The sequence below is a fragment of the Heterodontus francisci genome, unplaced genomic scaffold, assembly GCF_036365525.1.
Source record: "Heterodontus francisci isolate sHetFra1 unplaced genomic scaffold, sHetFra1.hap1 HAP1_SCAFFOLD_172, whole genome shotgun sequence".
NCBI lineage: Eukaryota > Metazoa > Chordata > Chondrichthyes > Heterodontiformes > Heterodontidae > Heterodontus > Heterodontus francisci.
Window position 1 is genome coordinate 2,155,853 of NW_027141631.1, and position 7,704 is coordinate 2,163,556.

General features: G+C 45.1%; 1 non-coding gene and 1 pseudogene across 1 annotated transcript; both read left to right on the forward strand.

Annotated features, from left to right (window-relative positions):
• Nucleotides 1-1,410: 1,410 nt before the first annotated feature.
• LOC137364211 (U1 spliceosomal RNA) lies at nucleotides 1,411-1,558 on the forward strand (annotated as a pseudogene).
• Nucleotides 1,559-6,956: 5,398 nt separating this feature from the next.
• trnar-ucg (transfer RNA arginine (anticodon UCG)) lies at nucleotides 6,957-7,045 on the forward strand. Its single transcript is given in 2 exon segments — nucleotides 6,957-6,993; nucleotides 7,010-7,045. It is a non-coding gene; the product is annotated as a tRNA-Arg (tRNA).
• Nucleotides 7,046-7,704: the final 659 nt, after the last annotated feature.

Here is a 7,704-nt window from a genome sequence, read left to right on the forward strand (position 1 = left end):
CAGTAAATTTGCAGATGATACAAAGGTTGGTGGAGTTGTGGATACCGAGGAGGGCTATTGTCGTCTGCAAAGGGACTTGGATAGGTTGCAGTGCTGGGCTGAAAAGTGGCAGATGGAGTTTAACCCTGAAAAGTGTGAGGTCGTCCATTTTGGAAGGACAAACACGAATGCAAAATACTGGGTTAACGGTAGGGTTCTTGGGCATGTGGAGGAGCAGAGAGACCTTGGGGTCTATGTGCATAGATCGTTGAAAGTTGCAACTCAAGTGGATAGGGCTGTGAAGAAGGCATATGGGGTGTTAGCGTTCATTAGCAGAGGGATTGAATTTAAGAGCCGTGAGGTGATGATGCAGCTGTACAGGACCTTGGTAAGGCCTCATTTGGAGTACTGTGTGCAGTTCTGGTCGCCTCATTTTAGGAAGGATGTGGAAGCCTTGGAGAGGGTGCAGAGGAGATTTACCAGGATGTTGCCTGGAATGGAGAATAAGTCTTACGAGGAAAGGCTGAACATTCTAGGCCTCTTCTCATTAGAACGGAGAAGGATGAGGGGTGACATGATAGAGGTTTATAAGATGATCAGGGGAATAGATAGGGTAGACAGTCAGAAACTTTTTCCCCGGGTGGAGCAAAGCGTTACAAGGGGTCATAAATTTAAGGTGAAGGGTGGGAGATATAAGGGGGATGTCAGGGGAAGGTTCTTTACCCAGAGAGTGGTCGGGGCATGGAATGCCTTGCCTGGGGAAGTTGTTGAGTCAGAAACTTTAGGGACTTTCAAACGGCTTTTAGATAGGTATATGGATAAAGGAGAATGATGGGGTATAGATTAAATTGTCCTTGACAGAGGACAAAGGATCGGCACAACATCGTGGGCCGAAGGGCCTGTTCTGTGCTGTATTTTCTATGTTCTATGTTCTATGTTCTAACACAGGAGTCTGTGCTCTATAGACTGTTCCCAGGGACGCACACTGATACAAACATCAACTGCTTGGAGGACTATCAATTCAGCGGGAGATGCCTTTTGGTTTGCCAGAAACTTGCTGCTCTTCAAGTGCAAAGAGTTGTCTGTGACGGAATGTTGCAGACTGTCACGTTTCAAGGACCAGGACTACGTGCTGAGGGGTGCACTTAAGCTTGGGGCAGCCGCAGCAAAGGCTCAATGGGGAAAGGCCACAGTGTAAGGTCCCCCCACCAAGCTGAACTGAGGGGCTGGATCCATGGGAAACCCCTCGAACTGTATCGGGAAAATTCTGTGTGCTGTAAATGTAAAATGACAATGAAATGGAAGAGTTGTGAGGCAACTCATGATTGTATAGAAGGAAACTGATCACCTTTGCACTGTTTGTATTTTTTGACTTGATGCTGTTTTAAACTGTTTGGGAATGTAATTTTTACAGATTTTTATGAATAAAGTATATTTTGGAAATAAAGAAAAAAGTTCTCCCAGGATGAGGCTAACCTATTGCACTGTGGGTTTGCTGATGCCTGTGATGTCTTCAAATGTGGGATACTCAACTGCAGAATTTGTGATAGTTGGGGGTCTGCTTTTGCACTCACCCCTGATTATATGAATCAAAAATAGAATTTACTAGCTGTTGCTGGACAGTGTTTCAGCTCCCAATTATTTTTTGCTATAAACACTCGTGCTCGTTTCTTCGCAGCTCCAAGTACGCACTTCTCCACCTCAATGCGTGGACTTAGCTGGCAGGGGAGAGACCGTGATCAGTGGCGTTTGATAATACAGGTGCTGTGTTTGTGTTTTTTTGGAGGTGGGAGTTGTTTCAGCACCGTATTTAGGGCATTTCGCCCTTTGGGATTGGAGATCTACCGTGGTGGTGGTTTCCCTGTCAGTTGAGGATTTAGTACTTGTCCCAGGAAAACGTCAAGTAAAAATGGCTGCAACCAACACCAGAGCTCCAGGCCAGGGTGTGTGTAACACCGTTAGGGTGGCGGTGAAAGATAGTGAAGGAGGTGCACCCATCGACTGCGCCTACTTCATTAAGAATTTTGTTTTTCCAAAATATACTTTATTCATAAAAATCTGGAAAAAAACACTGCAGCCTCACAGCTCCAGCGACCCGGGTTCAGTTCTGGGTACTGCCTGTGTGGAGTTTGCAAGTTCTCCCTGTGACCGCGTGGGTTTCCACCGGGTGCTCTGGTTTCCTCCCACAGCCAAAGACTTGCAGGTTGATAGGTAAATTGGCCATTGTACATTGCTCCGAGTGTAGGTAGGTGGTAGGAGAATTGAGGGAAGGTGGGGATGTGGTAGGGAATATGGGATTAATGTAGGATTAGTGTAAATGGGTGGTTGGTGGTCAGCACAGACTCGGTGGGCCAAAGGGCCTGTTTTAGTGCTGTATCTCTCCATGACTCGATGACATTCCAAAAAGTGTGAAAGAAATCAGTTTTCTTTAATAGAGGAGTGAGTTGCCTCACAACCCTTCCATTCCATTTTACCTGCCATGTACATTTTACAGCAAAACCATATTTGGTGTATACAGCCCGAGGGGTTTCCCATGGGTCCAGTTCCTTAGTTCACTATAGCGGGAGGACCTTACACAGTTGTTTTTCACCATTGAGCCTTTGCAGCGGCTACCCCAAGCTTTAGTGCGTCCCTCAGCACGTAGTCCTGGACCTTGGAATGTGCCAGTCTGCAACACTCGGTCGTGGACAACTTTTTGCGCTGGAAGACCAGCAAGTTTCGGGCAGACCAAAGAGTGTCTATCACCGAATTGATGGTCCTCCAGCAGCAGTTGATGTTTATCTCGGTGTGCATCCCTGGGAACAGCCCGCAGAGCACAGACCCCTGTGTTGCAGAGCTGCTTGGGATGAACCTCGACAAAAACCACTGCATCTCTTTCCACACCTGCTTTGCAAAGACACATTCCAGAAGGAGGTGGGCAACTGTCTCTTCCCCACCTACTCAGCAGAGATGACATCTGTGATTGAAGCAAAAAGCAGAACCGACCTGATGTACAACATGAAACCAGCAACCAGAACATTATATGACTTGAAATTAGCCAAGGCAGTTGTGCAAAAGACAGTGAGACACTGCTCAAATAAACACTGGACAATATCACAAATGTAACAAGGGTTGGGAAGAAACTCATGACAGTATTGAAGGAAACTGATCCCCCTTGCAATGTTTGTATTTTTTGGTGCTGTTTGGAAACTGTTTGGCAATGTAATTTTTACAGATTTTTATGAATAAAGTATATTTTGGAAATTAAAAAAAAATGTGGGAGCAGCGTTCTCTCTCTATTACGGGTAAGAACCTGGTCATCAGGTGCAAGGTGCTCACGTTGTTGCTGTAAGTGGCACAGGTCTGGCCCATACCCCACTCCTGCGCTGTGGCGTTCACCCGAGCCATTTCCCGCTTTATCTGAAGATGCAAAATGGACAGGGTCCAGAGGGACACGATGTTCAAACCTCTGGATAAAGGCGAAAAAATGTACTCAACGTCGCCCTCAACCTGATGGCCGCCTTAGTATGTGGCTGCATCAAGCTGTGCGTAGAGCCCCAGTATGCAAACACCAAGTTTCACTACGTGCTGAGGTTCAATCTGACCCCGGTGTTGCGAAGGATGGATTTGGTCACAGTGTCACGGAACGCTCCATCCAGTTGGACTGTGCGTTCGTGGAAATGCTTGTGTGGAAAAACACCTTTGACCACTAATCCATCAGGCACGGAATGTCCTCAAGTATATTTTTGGAAAAGAAAAGTCTGGAAGAGGAAAGACCGGCGGGAAAGCTCGGTCCAAGGCCAAGTCTCCCTCCTCCCGGGCTGGACTGCAGTTCCCGGTGGGCCGTGTACACAGGCTCCTGAGAAAGGGCAACTATGCTGAGCATGTGGGTGCCGGAGCCCCGGTCTATCTGGCTGCTGTGCTCGAGTATCTGACCACTGAAATCCTCGAGTTGGCCAGTGACGCAGCCCAGGACAACAAGAAGACCCGCAACATCCTCAGACACCTACAGCTGGCTGTCCAGAATGACAAGGAGCTCACCAAGCTGCTGGGAGGGGTGACCATCACTCATGGCTGGGTGCTGCCTAATATCTAGGCCATGGTGCTGCCCAAGAAAACCAGCGCTCCGGGCACCAAAACCAAGTCAATCTGCCAGGATTTTATCAAATACCCAAAGGTTCTTGTCAGAGCCACCCACAGTATCATTCTTGTAAATCTCCTCTGTACTCTCTACACAGCAATTATGTCCTTTCTGTGATGTGATGACCAGAACTGTACGCAATACTCCAGCTGTGGCCAAACCACCGTTTTAAACAGTTCTCGCATTACATCCCTGCTTTTGTCGACCAAGAAAGGAAAGCATTCCATATGCCTTCTTCACCACTCTATCTACCTATCCTGTCACTTTCAGGGACCTGTGGACATGCACTCCAAAGTCTCTCACTTCGTCTCCCCCTCTCAATATCTTCCCGTTTATTGTGTATTCCCTTACTTTGTTTGCCCTCCCAAAATGCATTACCTCACACTTCTCCAGATTGAATTCCATTTGCCACTTTTCCGCCCACTCAACTAATCCATTCATATCATTCTTCAGTCGACAGCTATCCTCCTCACCATCAATTACACGGCCAATTTTTGTGTCATTAGCAAATTTCCCAATCATGCCTCCCACATTTAATTCCAAATAATTAAAATATACCACAAACAGCTAGGGACCCAACACTGAGCCCTGTGGAACGCCACTAAAAACTACTTTCCATTCGCAAAAACATCGTTGACTACTATCCTTTGTTTCCTGCCACTGAGTCAATTTTGGATCCAACCTGCCACATTCCCCTGTATCCCATGGGCTTTCATTTTACTGACCAGTCTGCCATGTGGGACCTTATCAAATGCCTTACTAAAATCCATGTAAACTACATCCACCGCACGATCCTCATCAATGCTCCTTGTTACTTCCTCAATAAACTCAATCAAGTTAGTCAGACATGACCTTCCCTTAACAAATCCATGCTGACTATCCCTGATTAATCCATGTCTTTCTAAGTGGTAGTTTATCCTGTCCCTCAGAATTGATTCTAATAATTTACCCACCACCGAGGTCAGACTGACCGGTCTATAACTATTTGGCCTATCCCTCACATCCTTTTAAAATAATAGTACAACGTTCGCAGACCTCCAATCCTCCGGCACCTCCCCCATATCCAGTGAGGATTTCAAGATGATCCTCAGCGCATCCACTATTTCCTCCCTGGCTTCCTTTAACAACCTCAGATGCAAACCATCTGGCCCTGGTGATTTATTCATTTTCAAGGATGTCAGACTCTCTAGTACTTCCACTCTCATTATGCTTATTGTATCTAATATTTCACACTCCTCTTCTTTTACTACAATGTCTGCATCATCCCTCTCCTTTGTGAAGGCAGACACAAAAAACTCATTAAGAACCCCGCCCACATCTTCTGGATCCACACAGAAGTTCCCTTGTACATCTCTGATAGGTCATACCCTTTCCTTAGTTATCCTCTTGCTCTTAATGGACTGAGAAAACATCCTTGGGGTTTCCTTCAAGTAGTTGTATCCAGTCCACATCCACCAAATCACCTCTCAGTTTTGTAAAATTTGCCTTCCCCCAATTTCGAACTTTTACTTTTCGAGCTGCCCTGCCATTACTTAGATTTACAAACTCATTATTGCTCGTGTAATAAGTGTAATAAGTAGAATAATTTACCAGTTACTCACCGATCAGCTTCTTCCCCTGTACCATGGAGGCTGAAAAGGCAGAAAAGAAAAGAGAGACCAAAGAGCACCTCTTTCCCCTAGACAGTGAAGTCCCTCACACATCAACTCACAGCTTCACACTCTGTCCAAACAGCACTTTCTAATCAGTAATTATTAATAAATTACACTAACTAAAACATTAGTAAGCTGACCAATTACAAGGTCGCTATTTGAGGGTTTTTAAACAAAGAGCTTTTTTCCCTATCCCAAAGGCTCTTTTCAGATCCACCCACAGTATCTAAAAGGGCTGATTACTGTCTGAAGTCTGCTGTACCCACACCTCTGTCTATCCCTCTTCATCTAGAACAACCAGTGATATCTTCCATTCCTTTCACCATCATGTGTTTAACTCGCTTCTCCTTATAGACAGTCAGATATCAATGTAATAATGAAATGATCTGTGTCAGTGCTGGCCATTTCCCTGTCCTGATTTCAGACCCCACTCTGGACACTTGTTTCCCATTCCAGGACCTTCTTGTATTAATATTCAGCACCACCTGTCAGTCAGAAACTTGTCTCAATGAAACGATCCTTTTACTGAACTTCCAACTGCTGCTGTCTATTTCTCGAGGAAAAGAGCTGCTCACTGTGTAAGGATGTGAGGGGAATGTAACCCGGCTGCTGGTGAGAAGGTCCCATCTTCTCAATCAAAAGCCTTTTATTTTACTACAGTGATTCCTAGATTCCCAGCTGGTCTGTTGAGGATTTTGTTTTCACAGAAATAACTTGTTAAATACAAATCTGATTCCAACACGTCAGTAACAGGACAGAATGGGAACCTTTTAAAAGAATGAAGCAACTATTTCAGTGGCTTCTCACTGTCCCCCTGAAGCCTGTGTGAAGGGGAATTACCAATACTCTGTAATTTATTACTTCCACACCGAGTTTGAGTTATTTGTCGCGTGAAAGATTGCTGAACGGAATCTTTTACTGTCAGTTACGGATGGGAAGTTGACAAAAATTGGCAAAATAAAGCTGTTCATAAAATAGCACCAGCAATTTGAGTCGGTAAACGCAAAATTGTGTTTTAAAAGTTTATTTAAACCGCTACGGGAAAATAGATTTTTATGTACTTTTCCAGTCGATCACTTCTTTTCCATAGTGAAATTGGCGGCTTTCACAAATTCAAATATTCTGCCAGGTTGACAGGTTCAACCAATGATTTTTTGTATTTTGTGCTTCGAGGTTCTCTGATTGAATCATTCATGTAAACTAATGGCTGTGTGGCCCAATGGCTAAGGCGTCTGACTTCGGTATATTCCATGATGTTATCAGAAGATTGCAGGTTCGAGTCCTGCCATGGTCATTTTGACCCGCAGGGATTTGGGGATTGAGTCGGGGACTGAACAGATTGGAAACCCGACATGGATTTAATGGGGCGAATGGCCTCCTCATGTGCTGTCACTGACTTTATGAGAAGAGGGTGACCAATCAGAAGTGGGCTGGGGTGACAGCGGGCTCAAACTGCAGGAATTCCAGGTCCCTGAATGACTGAGCTGAAACTGATCAGTTTCACTGCAGGAAACACCATCAAGGGGGAAATAACATCACAAATAATTCCATTTGACTAATTATTCAATTATAAAACAATGGGCAGATGTGAAGGTGTGATGTTACTTTTCACTGTGAGGGGAGAATCCGCCATCTGGATAAATCAGTAACTTTATAACATCGTCTGTACGTTTGGAAAAGAAACGATGAAAACTCTCCCCATAACCCTGGTGTGGTGGAAAGGCTCAATTCAGAGATTGGAATATAACGATAGCACAACGTAAATCATTAACTGATATTTCCGGCATAAAACACACCCCAGCTCCCGTTCCCAGGTCACTGCTGTCCCTATGAGGCGGTGTGTGACTCTGAAAAGATACTTTGTTTTGTGTTTCTGCAGGAAAACCACAAAGATCCTCCCAGGCAGTGAAACTCATCTTCCCAGAATCTCCATACCAGATTGAAACAGAAAAC